The following is a 24942-nucleotide window of genomic DNA, read 5'->3' as shown; positions in this document are numbered from 1 at the left end:
GGCATAGTTTCCAGGGGCTGAGGAGAGGAAAGAATGAGGAGTGACTGTTCAAAAAAATTGCATATACATTAGAAACCTGATTTTATTTTATTGATAACATATTCATTTTTCTATCTCTTTTTCTCTTTCCTCCTATTTCAGTAATTGCTATTGTGTGTTCTTCCCATTCACTGATCCTTTCCTCTGCAGTATTTAAATGCTATTCTTAAGTGCCAGTGTCATAGATACTATATTTTTCAGTTTTATATTTTCAAGTTTTTATTGTTTAAATCGTTCTCCTAAAATACTTCATCTCTTTACCTATTATATCCATATTTTAATACAGTTTCTTTAACATATTACAATAGTTGATTAAAAGTCCTGCTATGATAATTCTAATAACTGAGTCATCTTTGGGTTTGTATCTGTTGACTGCTCCTACATCCTAACTCCAAATATGAGTTCTCTGATGCCATTTCTTAAAAAGTCAATTCTCCCATGATGCAGCTTTCAAATTGGTGTACAAAAAAATCCAACATGATCTGAAATGTCAGTGAAGCCTCTTTTCTGGTTTAAAATTTACCTGAAAGGTAGAAGAAGACAGAATCCCACTGGGGTCAGCCTGGAGATGGTGAAAGTATTTGGATGACTTTAGACATCTGAATAGTCCTAGGTTTCAAACGTAGAAGATTTTCTGGGTTCAGTTTAGACTTTATTCTCTTCTTACTCTATGTACTTTTACTGGATGATCCTATCCATTCTTATGGCTCCAATTGCTATCTACATACTGATAAATTTCAGAGCTATACTTATAGCCCCAAACTTCCTAAGTTCCAACCCAAATATCCACTGCGTACATTTCCATCCGCAGGTCATAAAGACACTTTCAACTGAGCATGCTGCTGCTGCTGCTAAGTCACTTCAGTTGTGCCCGACTCTGTGCAACCCCATAGACGGCAGCCCACCAGGCTCCTCTGTCTCTGAGATTCTCCAGGCAAGAATACTGGAGTGGGTTGCCATTTCCTTCTCTAATGCATGCATGCATGCTAAATTGCTTCAGTCGTGTCTGACTCTGTCCTATCCTTTGGGCAGCAGCCCATCAGGCTCCTCTGTCCACAGGATTCTCCAGGCAAGTATACTTGAGTGGGTTTCCATTTCCTTCTCCTCAACTGAGCATATTCATAACATAATACATGTACACATTCTCTCTCTCTTTCTTTTCTTGCTAGACTTTGTGAAAAATCGTTAGTTGCTCAGTCATGTCTGACTCCTTGTGACCCCATAAACTGTAGCCCACCAGGCTTCTCTGTCCACAGAATTCTCCAGTCAGGAATATTGGAGTGGGTAACCATTTCCTTCTCCAGGGACTCTTCCCGACCCAGGGATTGAACCCACATCTCCTGCATTGTAGACAGATTCTTTACCATTTGAGTCACCAGGGAAGCCCAGACTTTAGGATATCACAATAAAAAATTTTTAAATACTTTATATGAAATTGTATATAAAATTTTTATATTAATAATTGGGGTGCCAAGATTAAATTCCTAAGGTATCATTTCTTGTTCACTTTAATAATTAAACCAACATCCTATTTTATATCATTTTACATTAGAATTTTTATTATTTGACCTTTGAATATATATTATTTACATAATCAAAAATATAAAAAGTCTATTAAAAGAAGTCATTGCCCAGGCATAAAGAAGATTTAGAGGAAGCATAAATGATTGTCTTTGAATGTGTAAAGGTGTAGCAAGTATAAATCAATACAATATCTCTTCACCACTTTAACTAAAATCTAAAAAAAAAACCTATTAACTTCACTGAGTTGTGAGTTGGCATACTCTATGAATTTAAGTTATGAATATCCATAACATCTTTATCACTGAAACCTGAAAAGACAAGTCCTTTGTTAGGGTGTATCCCAGAAAACCAAAGGGAGTGAGTCACATTCCTTAGCCTGGGATAGGACACGAAATGATGCACAATTGCTGATGTGAAGTCTATAGGTAAGACCATCATGTATTTCTCCTAGTGTAAAGTTACTGGAAAGAACACTCTTTTCTTTCTTTCTTTAGAGAACATAGGTGATCATTTGAGGCTAAATTGGGAGGAGTTGGCTACTTAGGCTATAGAGCAGAACAGCTTGAAAAAATTAAAATTCTTCAAAACTTTGCTCAGGATTTGTCTTTGATTCCCATGCTCTTGTCCTGCTCTACATCTTTAGTGAGCATGGCAGCAAAGACTTGGGGTTTGTCTCAAAACTGCCCTTGAGAAACTGTAAGCCCCGCACCTGAAAGTCTGCTAGCTTTTTCCCTCACTGGGCAATTCAGTGTGTATCCTTGTGGAAGGCCAGCCCCAGGGAGGCAGACAGCCTGCACCAAGTCTCCAGAACTAGTTCCACAGTTGGGCTTTGTTTTTTCCAAGGGTCAATAAAGTAGTAGAAACGGTGAAAAGAGCCCAAAATCTGAAGTCAGAGACCAATATTCAAATTCCTGCTTCTGTGCCTTGATAACCTTAGGTAATTCTTATCTTTCCTTCTCTGAAAAAAAATGGAAGTAATAGTACCTTTCTTGCAAGGTTGCTGTGGCAACTAGGTTAAGACACTGTAGTACCTGATAGCCAGTTAGTGCTCTATAAATGCTAATTTTTCCCCACCCCTTTTCCTTTCAACCTCTAGGTAAGTTATGGGAAAGAGTGATGCAGATCACCAGCTACAGCCACAAAGATGTCAGAAAGACAGGTCTGTGGAAGTGGATATTGTGCGTGTTTGTATTTTTATTCCCCTTAATTCTCCATTAGTCCTACAGTTTGGTATGGAAGGAAAGAAGGGAGAATTCCCTATGGTCCAGTGGTTAGGACTCAGCACTTTCACTGCTGAGGGCACGGGTTCAATTTCTGGTTTGGGAACTAAGATTCTATAAGCCATGTCATGTGACCAAAAAAAAAGAAAAGAAAAAGAAAATTATGTTCTCCTACTAAGGTTGGCCAGGCTTCACTGGTAGCTCAGCTGGATCATTTATGATCCGCCTGCAATGCAGGAGACCCCGGTCAATTCCTGGGTTGGGAAATTCCCCTGGAGAAGGTATAGGCTACCCACTCCAGTATTCTTGGGCTTCCCTGGTGGCTCAGATGGTAAAAAATCTGCCTGCAATTTGGGAGACCTGGGTTCAATCCCTGGGTTGGGAAGATCCCCTGGAGGAGGGCATGGCAACCCACTCCAGTATTCTTGCCCAGAGAACTGCCATGGACAGAGGAACCTGGCGGGCTACAGTTCATGGAGTCATAAGGAGTCAGACACGACTGAGCGGCTAAGCACAGCACACCACTAGGGTTGGACACTTTCAGTTGGATCCAATCTGTTTCACAAACTTCCTCCAAGCAGAGAGCAGCATCTTGCCCCTCCTTTTTCTGCAGGATCCGGTAACGAGGGTGTACTCCCCATGGGATAATTGCTGTCCGTAGGAGTCCTCTGTACCGGCAGAAGCTAAAGCCTGGGAAACACTTGTGGGAAAAAACAATCAAATGCATAATGCCAAGGATGTTGTAGTGACTCAGGTTTTTCTCAGTTCAGTAGCAGCCATTCTCCACGTTCAGCCTGAAGGAAAAGAGAGGTTATGTGAGGAAGGTGATTCGGAATCCGAAAGCAAAAAATTTCTGATATTTATATACACAGACCTTTTCCCCTCAGTGGTTCACACGGAAATTCAAGAACAGCACTGCTCTTCTGAAAGCTATTTCAGGATTCCACACATCTTGTTGACATTTGGAGACAAACTTTAGCAGTGATGTACTGGTAGGCTGGCTCTCTGGGTGGGGTGTGAGGGACCCTACTGATGGCACCTGCTGGTTTCCATGGTGTAAATACTGCCACCTTGGTCAGTGACAAGCTCCCGATATGACATCACTGAGTGTGAGGTTGGGAAAAACTGGCTCTCTTGACTTGGGGCAAGCCAGCTCCGACACAACACTGAGCTCATATTTAGTGAAAATTGCTATAGCTATTGGTGAATTCAACCCTTGTTGAAAAAAGACATCATCAAGTTCTAGCATTCACCACCTCCTGCTTTCTGGCCTGGATTTTGGTCATTGTTCCTCCTGCTTTTTGAAGCAGCTTTAGTGAATCTCACTGCTGTGGACCCCAGACCCTTTGACTTAATGAAGATTGATGTCTTCATTAGATTCTGAAAAGGAATGCTCGGACATTTTATTACCTGGTGGCTGGTGCCTAGTACTCTCTGTTCCATGGCCCATCTCCCCCACCTCCTGTGACACATTCCTGAAAAGGCTCCAGGAAAAAAAATGTTACAGACTTGGCAGATCAGCGTTTTCTGATTGTGCAATGTTCTTCCTGAGAAAGCCCATTCTCCAAAGGCATTCATTCTGAAACCAGAGCAAGAAATGTGGGGACAAGCTGGCCACCAGGAGGGCAGCCTAGGAAGACAGGCAGTAGAGCACTTGGGCAGAGTAAGTCGATGGGAGATGGCATTCATGTCTACTGCCTCAGTTTTATAGGTTTACGTAAACTATCAAAAATTGCATCAGAAAGAATAAAAGAATGAAAGTGTTTACTTTTCTAAATACTCTTTCATTTTAATTATTTCACATGCCTTATGAACAATTTCTCATTATCTCATTTGTGCTTCATAGCAGGCTGATGAGACATGATAAAAAATATTGTTAATGTAATAAGCCTAATAACATAGTACTTATAATACATTGGTATAATATGTGACATAACAAGTCTTAATATGAGGAATATGATTATGCCCCCTTTACAGACAAAGACACTGAGATTCAGAGAAGACAAATGACTTGTTTAGGATCACACAGACGTAATGATAGTGGAAGAACTTGAACCCCACATGTCTGATGCCAGGCTAGAACTCGCTCTATACCAGACTGTGTGTATGTGGTGATGGGAGGTTTCTATCGCTCTGATTATGTAATCACATGTGCCAGGTGGCATCAGAACCATCAGAAGGTTCAAACAAGCCTGAAGTTATGCTACTATCCAAGGAGTTTCAACAGGCTCCTGGAGGTCAGGTTTTCTCCAAGGTGTAGTTCAGTGACACCTCACTTACTGAAGGACTGGCAGCGAAGGAGATAATCTGCAAAAATAAAATAACTATGTAATTATTTGCATTCTATAAGCTTCCAAATTTTGAACAAAATATTTTAAAGCTACTTGGCACATCATCCTGTGTTTTTAAACATAGGATGCAAAATGCAGTTTGCTAACCTTTCTCGTTGACTTAGGGTATCGCTGTAAATCTCAATATTTTTAGACTTGAATTTACAACCCTCTAGGGCTCTATACCACAAGGTTCCAGACTGCTATGCTGTTTGGAATTCCTGCTTCTTTTGGGGTTCTACAAGTGCGTTTACCTTTAAGAGTCTCTGCACTCTCTACACTCTTGCAATTTCTCATCTATTAAGAAGTGAGCAACTGGTCCAAATAGACCTGTTAATGAAATAAGAGGAGATAGGCTTTAAATAAAGGTTGACGTAATCCTTTCTAGGGGTAAATCCTTTCATCATCTTTTGTTTTAAGGGTATGGTAGAAGCTTCATGGTTGTGCTTCCCAGATCCTTTCCCAGGCCAGCTGTCTTGTCACTCCACTGCTGTGAGTTGGTGACCAATGGCTTGCAGCTTGATCCTTCCCTGAAGACTTGCTCTTTGTCCACAGGAGGTCCTCTACCCAGAAATGCCTGGGAGGTGTCCAGGGGTGGTTGCAGCCAACTACAAATTCAAGGGTATAAAATCCCAGCTCCTTTGCCTCCAGATGGGATAATTCTGTGAGGCCATCCTTGTCCCTTCTCCCAGAGCTTCCCATGGCATTGGGCTAAGGTTGGACTGCAGCAGAATCCATGTCTTGCTTAACTTTGCCTCCAAAGTATCCCTGAGAGCACTTGCATGAGACTCAGCCTCCAATTTCAGAGACTCTAAACTAAGGATCGTCTAGTCAAGGCTATGGTTTTTCCTGTGGTCGTGTATGGACGTGAGAGTTGGACTGTGAAGAAGGCTGAGCACCGAAGAATTGATGCTTTTGAACTGTGGTGTTGGAGAAGACTCTTGAGAGTCCCTTGGACTGCAAAGAGATCCAACCAATCCATTCTGAAGGAGATCAGCCCTGGGATTTCTTTGGAAGGAATGATGCTAAAGCTGAAGCTCCAGTACTTTGGCCACCTCATGCGAAGAGCTGACTCATTGGAAAAGACTCTGATGCTGAGAGGGATTGGGAGCAGGAGGAGAAGGGGACGACAGAGGATGAGATGGCTGGATGGCATCACTGACTCGATGGACGTGAGTCTGAGTGAACTCCGGGAGTTGGTGTTGGACAGGGAGGCCTGGCGTGCTGCGATTCATGGGGTCGCGAAGAGTCCGACACGACTGAGCGACTGAACTGAACCTAAGACAGGTTCACCTGCTTTCCTGCTGTTCATGTTCTGAGCTGTATTTTGGATACATCTCCCTATCCCTTTCCTCAACTCAACATTTAACAGAGAAGGGCAACCTAATCATCAAAGAAAGAATTCATAATAAGAAAAAAATATTAGTTTTGCAAAAAAAAATAAGAAAATTTTAAATTTGTCAGAACTCAACTTAAAGCCTTATGAGTCACATACTAGGATCCTAGAATCCAAATATAAAGGACACAATTTCCCTTCACCTCATCCTTTTGAGAAACTCATGGCCTGATGAAGAAACCAAGTTAAGTAGGACAATTACCACACATCATAATAAATGCTATTATTGAAGTCTAAACTCATTCAAGAAATATTTCTTGAACATATTACTATACACAAAACTTCTGGAGTCTAAAAAACCCAGAACAAAGAATTGTTGAGTCCAAAGGCTAGAGAAGAGATGATAGTTTTTACTTTGGAAATGATACTGAAGCTGCTTCTGGTAGAGTGAGCAAGGGTTGACCAGGCTAAGGAAGGTGTTCAGATTAAAGAACAATGACCTGAAAGGATGTGGTATTTCAGGGCACTGGGGAGAAGTTTATCATGGCAGGAGTTAAGGAGAAGGCAGAGAATAAGGAAGGGATGAGTGTAAAGACCATTATCTGATAGGCTAAGAAGTTTGGGATGAGATGGTTGAATGGCATCACCAACACAGTGGACATGAGTTTGAGCAAGCTCCGGGAGATAGTGAAGGACAGGGAAACCTGGCATGCTGCAGTCCATGGGGTCACAAAGAGCTGGACATGACTGAGTGACTGAATGATTTGAAGTCAAGACAGAACTACGAACCTAGGAATGAGGCCAAGACCATCCCAGTAGGGGCATGACTGTCAACCATTGGGCAGGGAGAGATGTGAGAGATCACAGCTTGACAAGCAGAGGTCTGCATCAGGCCCTTGTGTGCAGCTACCAACAGCCCTAATGATCTGTAACATCATGGCTTAGCTATGACACTGGTGGTCCAATCCATGTCTCTGCCTGAAAGAATTCTTGTTTTCACTCTTGAAAATTTGATCTATAAAGGAACTTGAAATTCTCCTGCTCAGAGCTTCTTGTGTTCGAGGTGATTAGCTGTCCATATATGACTTGATAGGATCAAAAAGTATTTAAGAGAATCTCGGTCCCCAGACCCCTTAGTCTGTCATCATTGCCTGAAAGATTACAGTTGTAGATCCATCCTTATGATTCACCAGGGTTAGGTTGGGAAAGAAGGTGGGGACTGGAGGGAGGAGAGGGTAAAGAGGAGAGATTGTAGGTGCTCAGTGGGACCGTGGGGATACAGAGGTAGTAGGGATGGGAAAAGAAGCAGGAAACCAGAGCTTGAGAGAGGTATAAATAGACATTTTCTTTCCCTCAAAATGATGCAATGGGCAGGTTCTGGCTGCTCAAATTTATTATACATAAATATCACTTAATATCAAGTATTTTAATTATTTTATTATGGAGAAAGCCTATTTTCAGACTGAGCAATTCCTGCCTTGGTTTATATTTTTCCTAGTACTAATAGAAACAATAGTAATAGATAAACACTGAATAGTTACTATATGCCTGGCATTGGGCTAAGAACTTTATCTTCACTAATCTCATTTAATTCTTCTCTAAAATTATGATGGAGGTATTGTGGGTGCTGACTTATAATGGACCAGAGAAACAGAGCTTAGAGTGCTTCCCTGACTTGCTCAGAATCATACAGTTGGTGAGCGACATACCCAGGCCTGCTTCCCTCCAAAGTCAATCCTTAAGCTCTGGCTTTTCCAGCACAGCTATTTGCTCCTTCCTCCATCATTTCAAGGACTTCCCAGGTGATGCTAGTGGTAAAGAACCTGCCTGCCATTGTAGGAAATGTAAGAGACGCAGGTTAGATCCCTGGATCAGGAAGATCCCCTGGAGGAGAGCATGGTAACCCATTCCAGAATTCTTGCCTGGAGAATCCCATGGACAGAGGAGTCTGGCAGGTTACAGTCCATTGGCTTGCAAAGAGTCAGATACTACTGAAGCGACTTAGTACACAGCACCACCATTTCAAATGCTTTTTGTCCTTTAAATCCCATTTCCATTTTCCTTCATGCACTAAACTGATACCATCGAGCACCTCCTGTGTATACTGCATCCCCATCCTCCATGGAGCTTTCCCACACTGATTTCTACTGTTTTTAAACACCTGAGTCTTTAACGTAGGGAGTGAATCTTATGAATAGATTTGTACGGTTCTCTAAATGTTTTTAGTGGATTTATTTTTGTTTTCTCTCCAAAGGTTTTAATCTATGGCTGGGTCAGGATCAAGCCTTCAAGTTTCCGATCTTCTCAACAGCACCCAACTCAGTGTTTGCTGGATATGTCAGGATGCCTCTGACTCTTAGCCCATCCAGGGCCTGTATTTTTAGGAAGAAGAAATGCATGTGTGGACCTGATAAGATCTGAGTGACATGTGGAGAAGATGCCCTACCAGTGATGATCAGCTATGTTTACCATTTAATTCCACAGCGGCCCGCCAAGATAACTGTCGCTGTCTGTGGACAGAACTTCATGAAGATCACTGCTTGACAGATCAGGGTAAAGGTCTCTTTCTTTCAAAATATGTGAAGAGGCAGGAAACGTGTACACCAGGTGTTTTGTGTTCATGGCTGCCTGGGAAAGATAATTCTGTCTGCTCGATAAGAACACTGTGCTCTGCCCACCAGATTGTTTTTCCAGCAGCTATTTTCTGCCTATAAAACGAGCATCGCTGGCTCTCAACTTCTTTCCGCAAATCCCTTGGGCTACAAACAATAACAAAAGGTATCTCATATTTATACAACACAGTCCTCAGAAAAGCTCAAGGACCTGAACAAAGCTTGTTTTCATATATAAGGGTTCTTATATAATCCCCAAGGGGAAAGGGCAGAGGGTGACAATTGAGTTTGGAACACTGTCATTCCTAGCTAATAAAACGGAAAAGTGAGGCTCTACAGCAGGATACGCTAACGGTCACGATCAGGGCAGGAAGGCCGTTCTTCCCCACTTCCTGTCCAACAGTGTTCTTGCCACTGGGCCACACTGCCTTGTCAGAAATCTGAAAACGTGGAGGAGATGACTGGCAGGGAGTGAGTGGGAGAGGAAGCCCAGCCATTCGGGGAGCGATGCCTCAGTCTCACTGTATTTGACAACTGTTGTTTTCACTGGTCAGGATTTTGCAGTTCCTCACATGAGTGCCCTTTTTGTCCTTGGTAGAACAGATCCTGGGGAGAGTGTTCATCACCCTCAGCAGGAGTTGGAGCTGGATCAGAGTAGATTTCCGAGGTCTGGATAGTTTGGGGAAGAAGAGCCATCTGAGCAAAGGGTATTCTGTAAATATTTATTGCACACTTAGATACAAAGATGAGTAAGGCATAAGCTTGGGACTCAATCCGGGCACCATGTTGCAAGGGAGACACACTGAATGAAAGGATCTGTGAGAGCTGGATGAATACAGTAAAGGAAAGGCAGTCACTTTGATTGTGAATTTGAGTCAGGACTCTGTGGGCCTGGGAGAGGGACATTTGTGTTGAGGCTTGAAGGATAAACAGGAAGAGTTTTAAAGGATACCTTCTACACTGCACTGAGGCTGTGGCTCTCTAGTAAAATCACCTGGGGAGGGTTTAAGGCAATCTCTGTTCCTAAATAATTGGATTTAATTGATCCGAGTATCACCTGGGCATTGGTATTGCTGAAGGGCTCCCAAGTTATTTTACTGAGCAAACAAGAGAGACAACCACAGAAGGAGCATGGGCTCTGGAATTAATTCTGTTTGAACACGCTGTTACCTTGGACTAGGGCCGTTGTGGGGGCTGTGTCGGTGTCCCACCACTGCCGTTTCCTCCCACTTCTACCTGTGCCTGTGAAGAAACTCTGCCACGGGAGAGTCTCTCCCTTCTGACAAGCTTTCCTTGACTCAAAAATCCCGGACTGGGAATCAGGAAATCTGGCTTCTATCCCAGGTCTGCCACTGAGGTGCTACATGAGTGTGCTGGGTCACATAAAGACATAAAGACATTCGGCTTTTATATTTGCAAGACACTATGCTGAGGACTCGATGCATATCCAGGCTTTGATGTCTCCCATCTGTTGAAGTTTTTAGATCAGGATTTGTAGGTCACAGAATCTATTTAGGACCAGAATTATTTTTCAAGAATGATATAGGGATTTTCCTGGCAGTCCAGTGGTTGAGACTTTGCCTTTCAATGCATGAGGTGTGAGTTCCATCTCTGGTCAAGGAACTAAGATCCCACATACCTTGGGGCCAAAAAATTAAAAACATAAATAGAAGCAATATTGTAACAAATCCAATGAAGACTTTTAAAATGGCCCGCATTTTAAAAATTCTTTAAAAAGATGTAAAACAAAGAAAAGTAGGGTACACTGCATAAAATTGGGGCCAGTATTGAAGTAAAATTTTGTTTCAGTTATAAATATATGCATTTACTGGGTCATAAAGACCTTGATGCTGGGAAAAATTGAAGACAGGAAGAGAAGGGAATGACAGAGGATGAGATGGTTAGATGGCATCACCAACTCAATGGACATGAGTTTGAGTAAGCTCCAGGAGTTGGTGATGGACAGGGAAGCCTGGCGGGCTGCAGTGCATGGGGTTACAAAGAGTCAGACATGACTGAGCGACTGAACTGAACTGAATGTAAAATACATGTCATGTTGTGGGTTGTAAGTTAAAAAGGTAAGAGTACTTTTACCTTTATATGTATGGTAGTACATATACTAAAATTGGAAAGAATCAAAGAAAATTAGCATGGCACCTGTAGAAACTCACAAAACATTCCATATTTTTTTAATGTTACTTTTTTTATTTTAACAACTTAGGAGAGTTTGAGAAATATGGGATCAGAGGCTGTCTATGGACCCCTCCCTTCTGCTCTATAACCCTTCACTACTCCAGCTTACCATGAATTCACCTTTCTGTAACTTCCTTTTACTTAGCACCATGTATTTCTGGTATTATTTCATATATTAGCTCAGTTGGTAAAGAATCTGCCTGCAATGCAGGAGACCCTGGTTTGGTTCCTGGGTTTGGAAGATCCACTGGAGAAGGGATAGGCTACCCACTCCAGTATTCTTGGGCTTCCCTTGTGGCTCAGCTGGTAAAGATTCTGCCTGTAATGCAGAAGACCTGGGTTTGATCCCTGGATCCTTGGGAAGGTCCCTTGTAGAAAGGAAAGGCTACCCACTCCAGTATTCTGGCCTAGAGAATTCCATAGACTGTATAGTCCATGGGTCACAAAGAGTCAGACACGACTCTCAGAGCGACTTTCACGCGACTTCATGTATTTCTGGCCTATCATTTATTTTCTCTAAGAGGGAGGCAGGACAGTGTAATGGTTAAAAGCACGTTATGAAGTTAGATAAATCTATGTTCGAATTTAATTTCGTCAGTCTTTAGTTGAATGACCTGGAAAATACACCCAACCTCTCCCAGCCTTGGGTTTCTTATGTGAGTGATCACATCTAGGACACACAGTGTTTCTAAGATTAAATAAGACACTGTAAGTCAAGCTCGCAGCATGAAAACCTTGTTCACAGAAAGTGCTTGGTGTAAGACAAAAATTATTATCTGACTTCCTGTCCCACAGATTTTAAGGCACAGTCCGCAATTTAGTGCCTGGGGTACACAAAGTCATAAATACCGAATGCATAGAAAATCAAGAATTCCAGCCTCAAGCAGCCTTGCAAGATGCAGAACAGCCATTCTCTGTGGGCATACCCCAAGAGCATCCAGGTCTCAGGAGCAGAGACAGGGCACTCTGTCCTCTACCCACACATTCCCTTCACTTTCCCTCTGACATGACTGGCTGAACCTGGGAAGGTAAGTCAGAAAGAAGGATGCAGATCTTGACTACAATTTTCTTCAATGATCAAAACAATCCATGACGTTTCAGTGCAATCCAAACTAAGACAGATGGAAACTCAAGATCAACTGTTTCACAAGCATGTACCTGAGAAGATTTCAGGCAGAAGCACAGGACAAAGAAATGAGAAAGAGCCAGTGGCTGGAACACTGAGAAAATGAGTCTCCATTTCACACAGTACACCAGGAAAAAAATGCCTGTCATCTAACAGTCAAAAAATAAGCAACTGACGAGGTCTTAATTGCCTTAGAAATACTCTGGGAATCAAAGCATTGTCTTGTAAATGATTCATTTCAGGAAATACCTACTAATCAATTACTAGGGCTTCTGTGTAATAGTTTCCCCACATTTATAGGCAGTGATCATGTGAACTGGATCCTTGACTTTAGAATGAGATAAGCAGCAGTACTGGTAACCTAACCTACTTACTCCAAGTAGCTACAAAGAAATTAGCTGCCTTTAGTGGAAGCCAGCACTTTACAAAGAGTGAAAAAAATCCATGAGAAAGCCTCACACCAACCAAGTCCCCTCCAAGGACTAAGTTGAGAAGATGTTGATGGAAAAGGGGATAATGATCCATAAATAGGCATATGAGAAAGGAGTGGGAAGGGGAGGGAAGCATCATGAGATTGGAGGGGGGAAAAAATGGGCTTTAAAATGATAAAATGTTTAAAATATTATAAGGATTACCTAAATAGTATTACAAAGGATAGGACTGTTGAAAGTAGCACTCGATGCTGGCATTTTGTGTGTGTGTGTGGGGGGGGATTTAGTTTGAAATTGTATGATGAAAAAGAAAAGAAAATGTATGTGAATAACGTAGCCCCACCTAAAAATATGTTGCTAACACAATGGTTTTTCAGGAAAGAAAAGGCAAGGATGCCTGGAAATAGCTGCATCTAATCAGCCCCCATCCCAAGCAATCAACTGAAATCCAGGAAATTCCATATGTAACCAGAAGAATAGACATCCTGGAGCATTTTGCCACAGTTAAGATTAGCGGAAACAGACCCCCATCAGCACTGGTAACAAAGAAGAATTAAAGGTGAAGAAACTGCTGTGGGTCCCTGTGCCTCCCTTCTGGGAAGGTGGTGGCCGTGGGGGCAGAAGGATGGGAATTAGGACAGAGGCAGTGGCCCTGGCTGGGCCGACAGCCTATTGTTCTGAAACTGCCCCTTCAGCGGCAGCTCAGAGCAGTGTATTCCTCCAGGGAAAACAATTAAAACAACAGCAGCTAGAGGTCAACTTATCCTCCTGACTTATCCTAACAGTCTCTAAAAATGTTTGTTAACATAGCAATGGTTTATGATTAACAGTTTTGGGGTCTCATTTAAGAAATCCTTCTGTACCCAAAGGTTATAAAGGTGTTCGCCTGTATTTTCTTCTAAAAGATTTAAAGTTTTCCCTTTCACAGTGAATTCCTCTTTCTCCATGGAATTGAAAGACACAAAAAGTGCACACCAAGAAGGAAAAAAATGAATAAATCTCACTTCACTGAAATTAATAACTTCTGCTTGCTGAAAATATCATAAAGAGAGTAAAAAGATAAGCCATAAACTTGGAAGAAAATCCTGATATCACATCTGACAAAGAACTAGGATCGAGAGTAAATAAAGAGTGGCTGCAACCTACTGAAATCCAAGAAGACTTGATAAAGTAATTCACAAAGAGAAATATAGATGACTATTCAAGATGTTAAAGGTTTCTGTTTTTTTGTTTTTGTCTTTGGTTGCACCTTGAGGCTCGTGGGAATTTTATTTCTCTGACCAGGGATGGGACCTGGGCCCTCAGCAGTAAAAATGCAGAATCCTAATCATTCAGCCACCAGGGAATTCCCATAAGACTCGTAACTTCCTTAGCAATCAGGGAAATGCAAGATAAAATCGTAATGAGATATCATTTTACATCCACTGTACATGTGTGCATGCTAAATCGTTCAGTTATGTCCGACTCTGTGTGACCCTATAGACTGTAGCCAGACAGGCTCCTCTGTCTATGGGATTCTCCAGGCAAGAACACTGGAGTGGGTTGCCATTTCCTTCTCCAGGGGCTCTTCCTGATCTAGGGACCGAACCTGTGTCCCTTGTGTCTCCTGCATTAGCAGGTGGGTTCTCTACCACTATTGCCACCTGGGTTCATCCACTAGGTGACCAAAAAAGAAATTAGTAATCAGAGAAATGCAAATTAAAATCATAATGAGATATCATTTTACATCCACTAGATTAACAAAAAAATGATGAAATCTGGTACTACAAAGTGTTGGTGCGGGTGTGGAAAAACTGAATCTTATTTATTACTGTTGAGCTATAAAATAGTACAATTTCTTAGGAAAATAACCTGACACTATCTAAAATGAGTAAGAATTGCATTTCTATGGCCTAAGTGTGGAAAATCTTGCGTATATGTATAACACTATCAATAGAAAGGAGCACAATCTATAGTATTCATAGCAAAACACTAAGAAAGCCAAGCACCACTGTTTGGGGATACCTACCTTGTAGTCTACTATTTTTAAAAAGCAAGAGATGATAAACACAAAATTCAGGAAACTGGTTATGTTTGCGGGACAGGCAGGAAGGTGGGAAAAATTGGGGACAAGGACACAGCCAGAGTCAATTACATTGTTAATGTTAGGAATCCTCTGTTGGCCAGTGGCTTTATATATAATACACATATCCCATTGTAGGCACAGAATATTACATAACAAGTTGCTTTCCATTTCTTAAGAAAAGAAATGGGTGAACAAAGAACAACAATCTCTAATGGCTCAGTGCCAAGGAAGGCAGACCTTGGTAACATGGGTCTCACTAATACAAGAGGAGAAGTGTCATTCAAGAAGTGATGGATTGCTCTATGTCAGGGAGGGTCCGCATAATTTGTGTGCCCCTGGAGGTCCTCCCAGAACATGGGCAGCTGGCCTAGTAACCAGGACCTGTGCCCAGGGTTCCACCCTATTACTCAGGTTGGCATGTGGCCTGGGTGGGCAAGTGGTGATCAGTTATGGAAAAGGCGTGCCACTTAGCACATGAATGATGTATGTGGCAAGATCCATTTTAGATGATTTTCCAAACAGAAAACTGAAGGCTGTTCTGGGGCAAGCCCTTTTGGTCTAATATTGGAGATACCCTACTGTACTGTCCACCTTAACTACATGAATTTGACCCTGAAACAAGGCTGATTTCTCAACAGTTGGCACTTTGAATTGTTATTTCAAAGACTCAGTACTGAAGTCTTGAAATTGTTGGTCTTTGTAACCCTAGCATTACTCATATGACTACAACCATTTTCCTGTTATTTCTATCTTTAATATATTTTCATCTTACCTATTCTCCCAAAAGGATTATAAAGTTACTAGAGGGAAGTATGGTATAAAGACCTGTTTTGTTCATCCTTGCTGCCAAAAACTTGGCAAAATAAGGGCTTGGCTAAAAAATAGGTTGTTATTTTGAAAAATTATAAACTCATAGGTAGTTGCAAAAAATAGTAGAGAGGTTCTATGTACCCTTCACTGAGGTTCCCACAATGATTACATCTTACATAACTATGGAATAAGGTCAAAACTAGGAAACCGACATTGGTGCAATGTGTGTTCCAAGTCCATCCATGTTGCTGAAAATGGCAAAATAAATTTTTTTTATAGCTGAGTAGTATTTCAGTGCCTGGTGGGCCACAGTCCATGGGGTCGCTAAGAGTCGGACACGACTGAGTGACTTCACTTTCACTTTTCACTTTCATGCATTGGAGAGAAATGGCAACCCACTCCAGTGTTCTTGCCAGGAGAATCCCAGGGACGGGGGTGCCTCATGGGCTGCAGTCTATGGGGTCGCACAGAGTCGGACACGACTGAGGCGACTTAGCAGCAGCAGCAGCAGTATTTCATAAGCCTATATATGTATCACATCTTCTTTATTTGCTTTAAATGTTCTGCTAAGTCACTTCAGTCATGTCCGACTCTGTGCGACCCCATAGACGGCAGCCTACCAGGCTCCCCTATCCCTGGGATTGTCCAGGCAAGAATGCTGGGGTGGGTTGCCATTTCCTTCTCCAATGCATGAAAGTGAAAAGTGAAAGTGAAGTCACTCAGTCGTGTCCGACCCTCATCGACCCCATGGACTGCAGCCTTCCAGGCTCCTCCGTCCATGGGATTTTCCAGGCAAGAGTACTGGAGTGGGGTGCCATTGCCTTCTCCGTTCAGCTCTCTATCATTTTATTAATAATTATGTTCAAAATATTTTGACTGAGAGCGTTTTAATCACAAAATTAACATGTTACTATTAATCCAGTTAAAATCTTACTCAATAGAACCAATAGCAGCAGTAACTGAACCCCTATAAAATTATATTTGGTACACTTTTGAATTGTCTCAATATATACAGCATCAGTTCCTGCTCCAAGCTCAGGGATACTGGGAATTCTTTTATAATATAATATTTGCCTACCAATATCTTCGTGGAATTGAACAATAGAGCTACAAAACTATGTTTTAGAAGAGTTTTTGTGCAACTTTACTTTCAGTGAGACTTATACAGAGTCACATCTATTCTGTTTGAACAACGTGTAGCATGTCTGCAACAACGTCAGATTTACAACTCATACAGATTCCCCACAATCCTGTATCTGTGTGGGAAGTGTGGAAAGACTAGAAGCTATAGCAGAGGTTGTCATGACAGATGAGATGGCCTGGCTTACTGCTGCTGCTGCTAAGTTGCTTCAGTCGTGTCTGACTCTGTGCGACCCCAGAGACGGCAGCCCACCAGGCTCCACCATCCCTGGGATTCTCCAGGCAAGTACACTGGAGTGGGTTGCCATTTCCTTCTCCAATGCATGAAAGTGAAAAGTGAAAGTGAAGTTGCTCAGTTGTATCCAACTCTTCGTGACAGCATGGACTGCAGCCTACCAGGCTCCTCTGTCCATGGGATTTTCCAGGCAACAGTACTGGAGTGGGGTGCCATTGCCTTCTCCAGGGCTGGCTTACTAGATAAATTCAACCCTCTGAAATGACAGTCCAAGTTGCCCATGAGTATGTTTGCAACTGTAAGAGAGACTGTACCTTTGATGTTTGTAACCAACAACTTCAACATCTCTTGCAAGGTGTGTCAAAGGCAACTTGTCATCCATCAAACAAATCTCACTTCCTATGAATTAAGGGAGGCAGAGCTGTTCTTTTTCCTTTGTGTGGGCACAAAAAGTCACCAAAATGAAACTTTGCTAACTTAAGCTTTCCATCATAGGAGATTCCTCCAGTCATAGTGAGAACTATTCTTGGACCTTTATAATGTGTGTTTGTATACACAAGGTCTTAATAATTTATAAGTAAGTAAGTAAGTAAGTAAAGTCACTCAGTCATGTCTGACTCTTTGTGACCCCGTGGACTGCAACCCACCAGGCTCCTCAGTCCATGGGATTCTCCAGGCAAGAATACTGGAGTGGGTTGCCATTTCCTTCTCCACGGTATCTTCCTGACCCAGGGATCGAACCCAGTCTCCCTCATTGGAGGTAGACGCTTTAACCTCTGAGCCACCAGGGTAGATTTTATATTTTCAGTTGATCCCCAAATTATCCATCCAGGTGCAGAATTTTGATATGCTGTGGCATGAAGATAATAAAAAACAGCTCTTTGTAAATTGCATATCACTTTGTGCATCTCTCCAAGGATTACTCTGTGCTCATATTCAGTCTCTGCTTCCCCAGTGTACTGTTTTGTGTTACATCAGCAAGAATTTCTACGGATCTTGACAAATCTTTAGAGAATTCTTTGGCATAATATATCATCTGCTTTCTGGTGGTATAGGCTTTGAAATGAGCAGCCTTTTTTTTTTTTCATTTTCTTTTTGGTGACCTTGAAGTTTGAATGTTCCAGAGAATGAGCTGTTCCATTATTCTTATTTTCATATCAAATTCCAACATTAATCCAGGCATATGGTGCATATGACAATCCAGAGTTTCCAGAGACCAGTCTGAGTTCATTTTCCAAACATGTTACTTATGTTTCAGGAACATTCAGAGCAACCTATATAGTAGTTTGTGTATTTCTCAATCTGTTGTTTCTGAGTTATAATGACAACCCACTGGCCCATCTGATCAGGACCCTCTCAGTGAAACCCCACCACCACTACCACACCATGGGCATCAGCATGACTTAGACATCCACGCTACCATCTCTTCTCAATGTCTTTTATCTTCTGTTTTATTTTTTCAATCTCTTTTCATCTCTGCTGAATATCTAGTAGCTCTTCAGTTCTTTCTTCCAGTTCATTAATACTCTTTTCCATTGTATCTAATGGTGTACCCATCCACTTAGTTTTTCTAGTTTCATTTACTATGTGTGTTTCTTTTCACCCAGGAGTTTTATTTGGTTCTTTTGTAAGATCCACTTGGTCAAATTCTATAATTTCTGATATCTCGTTATACTGCAAATATTCTCATTTCTTTGTTAAGACAATCAATCTACTTATTTTATATTTCTTAATTTATAATTCCAATATAATCTATCTTATAGCTATAATCTTGTCATTTGTTATTGATCTTGTTCTTTTTACTTATTCTCATTCCAATGACTTGTTTCCTCTTGCAGTTTTTTTTTTACTTAACAAATTTAACAAATTTTACTTAACAAATTGTGTTTTTATAATTTTTATATTTCAGTTAGTTTGTAATTACTTGAGGAAACTATTTGAGGTCTTGATTTAAGAATATTTATCCAGGAACTTGTTATGAATCTTGAATCACTTTCAGTTAAATTCCAAAGCTGAATATTATGGGACCACAATTCTAGTTTCTGGCTCTAAACCATCATGAAGACCACTTGTGAACAGCAGTTTTCAAAATAGACTCTATCCAGTGGTAAGCTTGAGATAAGAAAATTTCTTTATTGTTTTCTTTTGTGGTTAGGTTTTCTTCCTTTGGTTTACATTTGCATTAAAAATGTCAACTTCTGTGTCTTGAATTACTTAAGATGGATCTTTTTCTGTCTTCATCTGGTTCAATTTCTAGGCATTGTATCCCCAACCCTCCTTGATGCCAATTAAAATAAAGACTCTAGGCCACCAGTGATAAGTTAATAATCACAAGGACCCCTTGCTTCAGGATGGTTCGTTACCTCTGAAGATTTGTGCTTTTTTGCATTTTTAACCTCTGATGATTTCCATCATTTTCCTGACAGCTCAGATAACCATTTTAACATCTTTTATCCATGCATTTTAGATGTTGTGAGCCAAGGAGATTCCTTGTGATATTTATTCTTTAATATTTTGGGAAGTAGAAATTTGAGCACTATTCTTAGTGAAGTTGCTCAGTCACGTCTGACTCTTTGTGACCTGTGAACTGTAGTCTGCCAGGCTCCTCCGTCCACAGGATTCTCTTCCAGTTCATTAATACTCTTTTCCATTGTAGCTAATGGTGGGTTGCCATTTCCTTCTCTAGGGGATCTTTCCGACCCAGGGATCAAACCCGGGTCTCCCACATTGCAGGCAAATGCTCTACCCTCTGAGCCACCAGGGAAGCCCCAGGTACTCTAATTTATAAGGTTTCTGTTGTAAGGTAAGCTATATCAAGAAACTGATGGAGTCCTCATCACTCCCCTACCCCCACCATCAGATAAAAATCCTCTAAACACATCAGACTCAAACACTTGAGCTATTAGGGCCAAGTTACCATTTTTACCCCATTACAGCATGACTGCTGCCCCAAGTGCAACACTAGATAACTTCTTTCAGTAGAAGATAGACTGAAGATAAAGTAAGGAGGAACAGTGTCTGGGTTATGGGTAGGCATCCAGCATGAATTACTTATTTTGAGATTCACGATAACCTAATGAAATTAGCAGCCTTGCTTTCATTTTATAAGTAAGAAAACGGAACCTCAACAACATTAAGCAATTCATCTGAAGGATACAGAAGGAGTGAAAATGTTCTGAAAGATCACCCAGGCACATTTTCCTAGAACAGGCCTTCAGAGGACCTGAGGGCTAACCATTTACTTACTTACCACTCATTTGTGGATTCATTCAAGAAATCCTTCTTTCTTTTTTAAAAAAAATTTATTGGGGAAAAGTTGATTTAAAGACACTTTTCTTGGGAACTTGCCACATGTATGACACTGTGCTAGACACTGACCTACAAAAATAAGACAAAGAGTTTATATTTCACATTCCCATATAAGAAGGGTTAGAGATGACTGGATCATAAGTTATATGACTGGGGTTATGAGACCATTGGGAAGGGTGTCACCCTGGAGACTGGCTCATGTGTAGTTTGGGATGGAAAAGGGAAGATGTTTCCTACCAAAATGGGTAGTGAAGTAGAGGTAGGAACTTCAACAATGAGTGAAGGAGCAGTCTTTCTTTTTCCAGGAGCTGACTTTTTCCTTTTTCTAACAAAAGGAACATTAGAACTCAAAACGGTTTTCTTTAAGAAGGATTTATTCTTTCTAGTTACCAGGTGCAAAGCTGTCTCAGTACAAGACCAGCTCACTTGCTGGATGGGATAGATCAGTAATGGTTTGGTTATCCAGCTTGTGGTCTTTTCTAAAATTGAAACATCACACAGGAAAAGACTTGTCTAGTACAACAGCTTATAATTGCGTGTTCCTCTTGATCACATAAGTCCTTATATCAGGAGCGCTAATCCAATTTTTTTAGATTCCATTTCCCTACTGGCCAACAAAGTTTCCTTGCTGGGTCTTGCAAAATTAAGCTATAAGCTTTTCTTCCACCAAGAGTTCAAATCTAAGCACAGATGTCAGGATTAATCCCATTACCTTCAGGCACTCTTAACCCCCCCTAGAAAAGTAAATTTGTCTTGCTGCCTTTTTTTTTTTTTTTTTTATGATGAGGAATTCTCCCGTACTCAACAACTTTCTTCACATTGTTGGTTACACTTAATTGGGTTTATCTTTGTCTAAAAAGACATGATGGACAGGCCTTTTGGCAAGTTTTCTGTGTTTATTTCTAGGGCTTAAAATGTGGGTCATAGACACTGCTAAAGACTAACTATCCGCTGGGAATCTTTATCCCACTCTACCTGTTTATTCTAAAAACAAAACTGTCATCAATGACCCTGGAAAACAGAACCTGGAACTTTAAGGATGTTGTACCAGTTACATGATATTACAGCTAAACCGAGTATGCCCAATGGTGTTAATTGGGGTCATCTTCCAACATACTTTTGAGGTCTGTGATTGCTACCTCTGTAATCGAAGTCTCTTAAATGCTGCCTACTTATCAGTAGTTCAAACTGACCCTTGGTCTTTTAGATAAGTCACTTACCATCAGAGTTGGGCATTTAATTTGAAATTGGGGTCTTTTCTAACTAAACTTTTGTTGAGTGATCTCTAATGAGTCCCTTATATCTGTAATTCTTGGCAGTACACTTTGGACAGGACAGAAAGGGTTGTTTCACATTCTGACTGGAATACTTTGTAAATGTGTAACCTTGGGCAAGTTACTCAAACTCCATTAGAGTTTCTTTATCCACAAAATTGGCATAATAATGTTCATCTAAAACACTTTTTGTGAGGAATAAGCAAAATAATGTATGTAAAATTTAGCATAGGACATGACTTAGAGTAAGCACTCAATAAACAGAAGTCGTTCTGATTTCCTTACTAATAAGGGCATGATGTCCACAGTTTTGACAAGAATGGGTTGCCCACTTATTGCCAAGAAGAGGGAAGCTACAGATTTACACTCAAGATGGTATGAAGAGCGAAAGTGTCCAAGTTGGTAAACAGATTTTATACACTCATCTCTGCCCAGGGTTTGGCAAATAATATTGCAGGAACTGTGAAACAAAGGGGAGGACTGTGGAAAGTGGGGTAGATTGAAACTGTACAGCAGTTTTGCAGTCTCTCTGTTTCCATAGCCTGGGCCCATCAGTCCTCATTATGTCTACTGCCTGCAGCTCCTCTTTGCTTCCCAGTCTAGGATTCCTGAGACCACTTTGCATGTTAGGCATTAGGTCTTAAAGCACCTAGGGGAGTTATGTTGAGTGTGGTGGTGAAGCAGATGTGTTGAAGTGCCTGGAAGAGGAGTCCAGCTACATTAGTGTGCCAGGTGCTTTGCTGGGAGCCTAGGAAACCATGGCCATGCCCATTTCTGTCCTCAGTTTGTGTACCACAGTCCAGTGGGTGAGAAAAGCAAGGCAATGCCACTGTAGAGCAGTGAGCGCCATGCCGGTTTCAGCATAGGGTTCTAGAAGCCACAGCTAACCCTCCTGGACATCAGAGCTAGGGATACCAATGCTGAGAAATAAAGGTGTAATTAGGGAGTCAGCTAAAAGACAGATGTGTGTGCATGTGCGTGGACCCGCCCCTGTGTGCTTAGTGGGATGTAGGGTAGGGCAGGAATGTTCAAAGGAGATGAGAGATGGAGCATTTGGAAAGTACTCCTGGTACAAAGATACAACTCGTGTGGCATTTGGAAGTGCAGGCATTGGAGGAACTGTTTGTCTAACTGCTGTTGGTGCCTCTCCGGTGTCTTGTATGGGACTCAGTCAGCTACGGGAGATTCCTGAGCCATGTGGAGGGTCCTCTGCTCTGAGGACGCTGCTATGAGAGACAAATTCCTTCTTCCCAGCTTCTCTTTGATCTTCCTTGTTTCCTTCTCCCAGTCTTCTCCATATCCTCCCAAAGTGTTTCTGCTGAAATCCTGGGCTTTGTCCTGGAGTTCTGCAGCTTGTGGAGTTTTTAAGGAGCAGATTCTCAGGGGTGGGGTCAGGAATGGAGCCACCACCTTCCCGTCAAGCTGCACCCATGCATAGGGCAGGGACACTTGCTGTCCAAGCTTCCTGTTGTGTCCAGCCCACTTTGGCCCTCTTCCTAATCCCTGGGACCTCTTTGCCGGCTTCCTTCTAAGAGAAACTTGTTCTTTCAGCTCCAAGTTCAGAAAAGAAAGCATAGTCCGTTCTTCCTACACCCCAGTTCTGTCTCAACTCCTAACAGAAACTGTTTTACATTCCACTGAACCCTGACTAGGAAAAGTATTCATTACCCACTATTCACAGGAATCTCTCTGCCACAGTAGTCAGCCTCCCTCCTTTCTCTCTCGGTTTGTGTGTGTGTGTAAGTAAATGTGATCATATTTACTTTTTGCAAATAAGAATATTGGGGATCAAAGATATGATTTGTCCAAGATCACCAGCTAGTGAGTAGCAGAGAATCCATGTCATGTCTGATTCAAAACCCCCCGAGTTTTCTTTTGTGTTTAAAAAAAACTTTTTCTGACTTTGAAATATTTATGTAGAAAAACCCAAATAATACAAAAAAAAGATGTAGCTTCCTATATTCTTACATCTTAACTTACTATTGACATTTTATGTATTTATCCTGTTTTCATTTTATGCAGTTTTAAATAAATGTTTATAAAATTGGCTCATATGTATGAATGTATATATTTTTCCAACTTAATTGGGATATAACTGACGCATAATACTGTAAGTTTAAGGTGTACAGTGTGATTATTTGATACACATATATTGTGAAACGAATGTCACAGTAAAATTATTAGCACATCTATTTCACAAAACTATCATTTTTTGTGGTGACTATATCTAAGCTCTACTGTCTTAGCAACTTCAAGTAGGCAGTGTAGTGTTGTTAATTGTAGTCATGCTGTACATTGCATCCCCAGAATGTTTTCATTGTATAAGAAAAGTTTATATCCTTTTACCAAAATTCCCCCATTTAACCTAACCATCACCCCTGGTAGTCACTATTCTAATCTATTTGACTTTTTAAATTCCATATATAAGCAATCTCAAACAATATTTGTCAACCTCTGTCTGACTTACTTCACTTAACATAATAGGCATATATATATATTATATACAGGTACAGTACACATGGGCTTCCCTGGTGGCTCAGACGGTAAAGAATCCGCCTGTAATACAGGAGACCTGGGTTTGATCCCTGGGTTGGGAAGATCCCCTGGAGAAGGGAATGGCTACCTACTCCAGTATTCTTGCCTGGATAATTCCATGGACAGAGGAGACTGTTGGGCTACTGTCTACCTCGGACACGATCTAACTTTCACGAACAAATTAATTTCGAGTTAAATTATACCTATTCAGACTTTTATCAGAATTATATAAACTAAATCTCTTTTAACAAGAACTTGTTAAAAATATTTGTCACTTGTTTGTTGATAAATGATTCCATTACTGTTTATAGTTTTTGGATTCCCTCCAAATTATTTTTCAAACGTGTAGTGATCTGTATATTTGTTAATTTCCTCATTTTTAGAGCAAGTGTTGGGTTGGCAAACTCTAGTCCACAGACCAATCTAGTCTGTCATCTGTTTTGGTAAACAGAATTTTATCAGGACACAGCCATACCTTTTATTTATGTATTGCCTATGCTGCTTTGTATTTATCTATTTATTGCTTTGTATTTATGTAATGCCTATGGAAGATTTGGGCTTCCCTAGTGGCCTGGTGGGCTGCCATTCATGGGGTCGCACAGAGTCGGACATGACTGAAGAGACTTAGCAGCAGCAGTGGCTCAGATGGTAAAGAATTTGCCTGCAATGCAGGAGACCTGGGTCCCTCCATGGGCCTGGAAGATCCCCTGGGGGAGGGCATGGCAGCCCACTCCAGTATCCTTGCCTGGAGAATTCCATGGAC

At 41.3% G+C, this 24942-nt stretch overlaps 1 pseudogene; it reads right to left on the bottom strand.

Moving 5' to 3' along the window:
• The window catches only part of LOC101116147 (mitochondrial-processing peptidase subunit beta-like), a 60523-nt pseudogene extending 37304 nt beyond the window's left edge, over nucleotides 1-23219 (bottom strand).
• Between the last annotated feature and the right edge of the window lie 1723 nt (nucleotides 23220-24942).

This window comes from Ovis aries, chromosome 6 (genome assembly GCF_016772045.2).
Source record: "Ovis aries strain OAR_USU_Benz2616 breed Rambouillet chromosome 6, ARS-UI_Ramb_v3.0, whole genome shotgun sequence".
In the NCBI taxonomy this organism is placed as follows: domain Eukaryota; kingdom Metazoa; phylum Chordata; class Mammalia; order Artiodactyla; family Bovidae; genus Ovis; species Ovis aries.
This window is presented reverse-complemented; position numbering and strand designations above follow the sequence as displayed.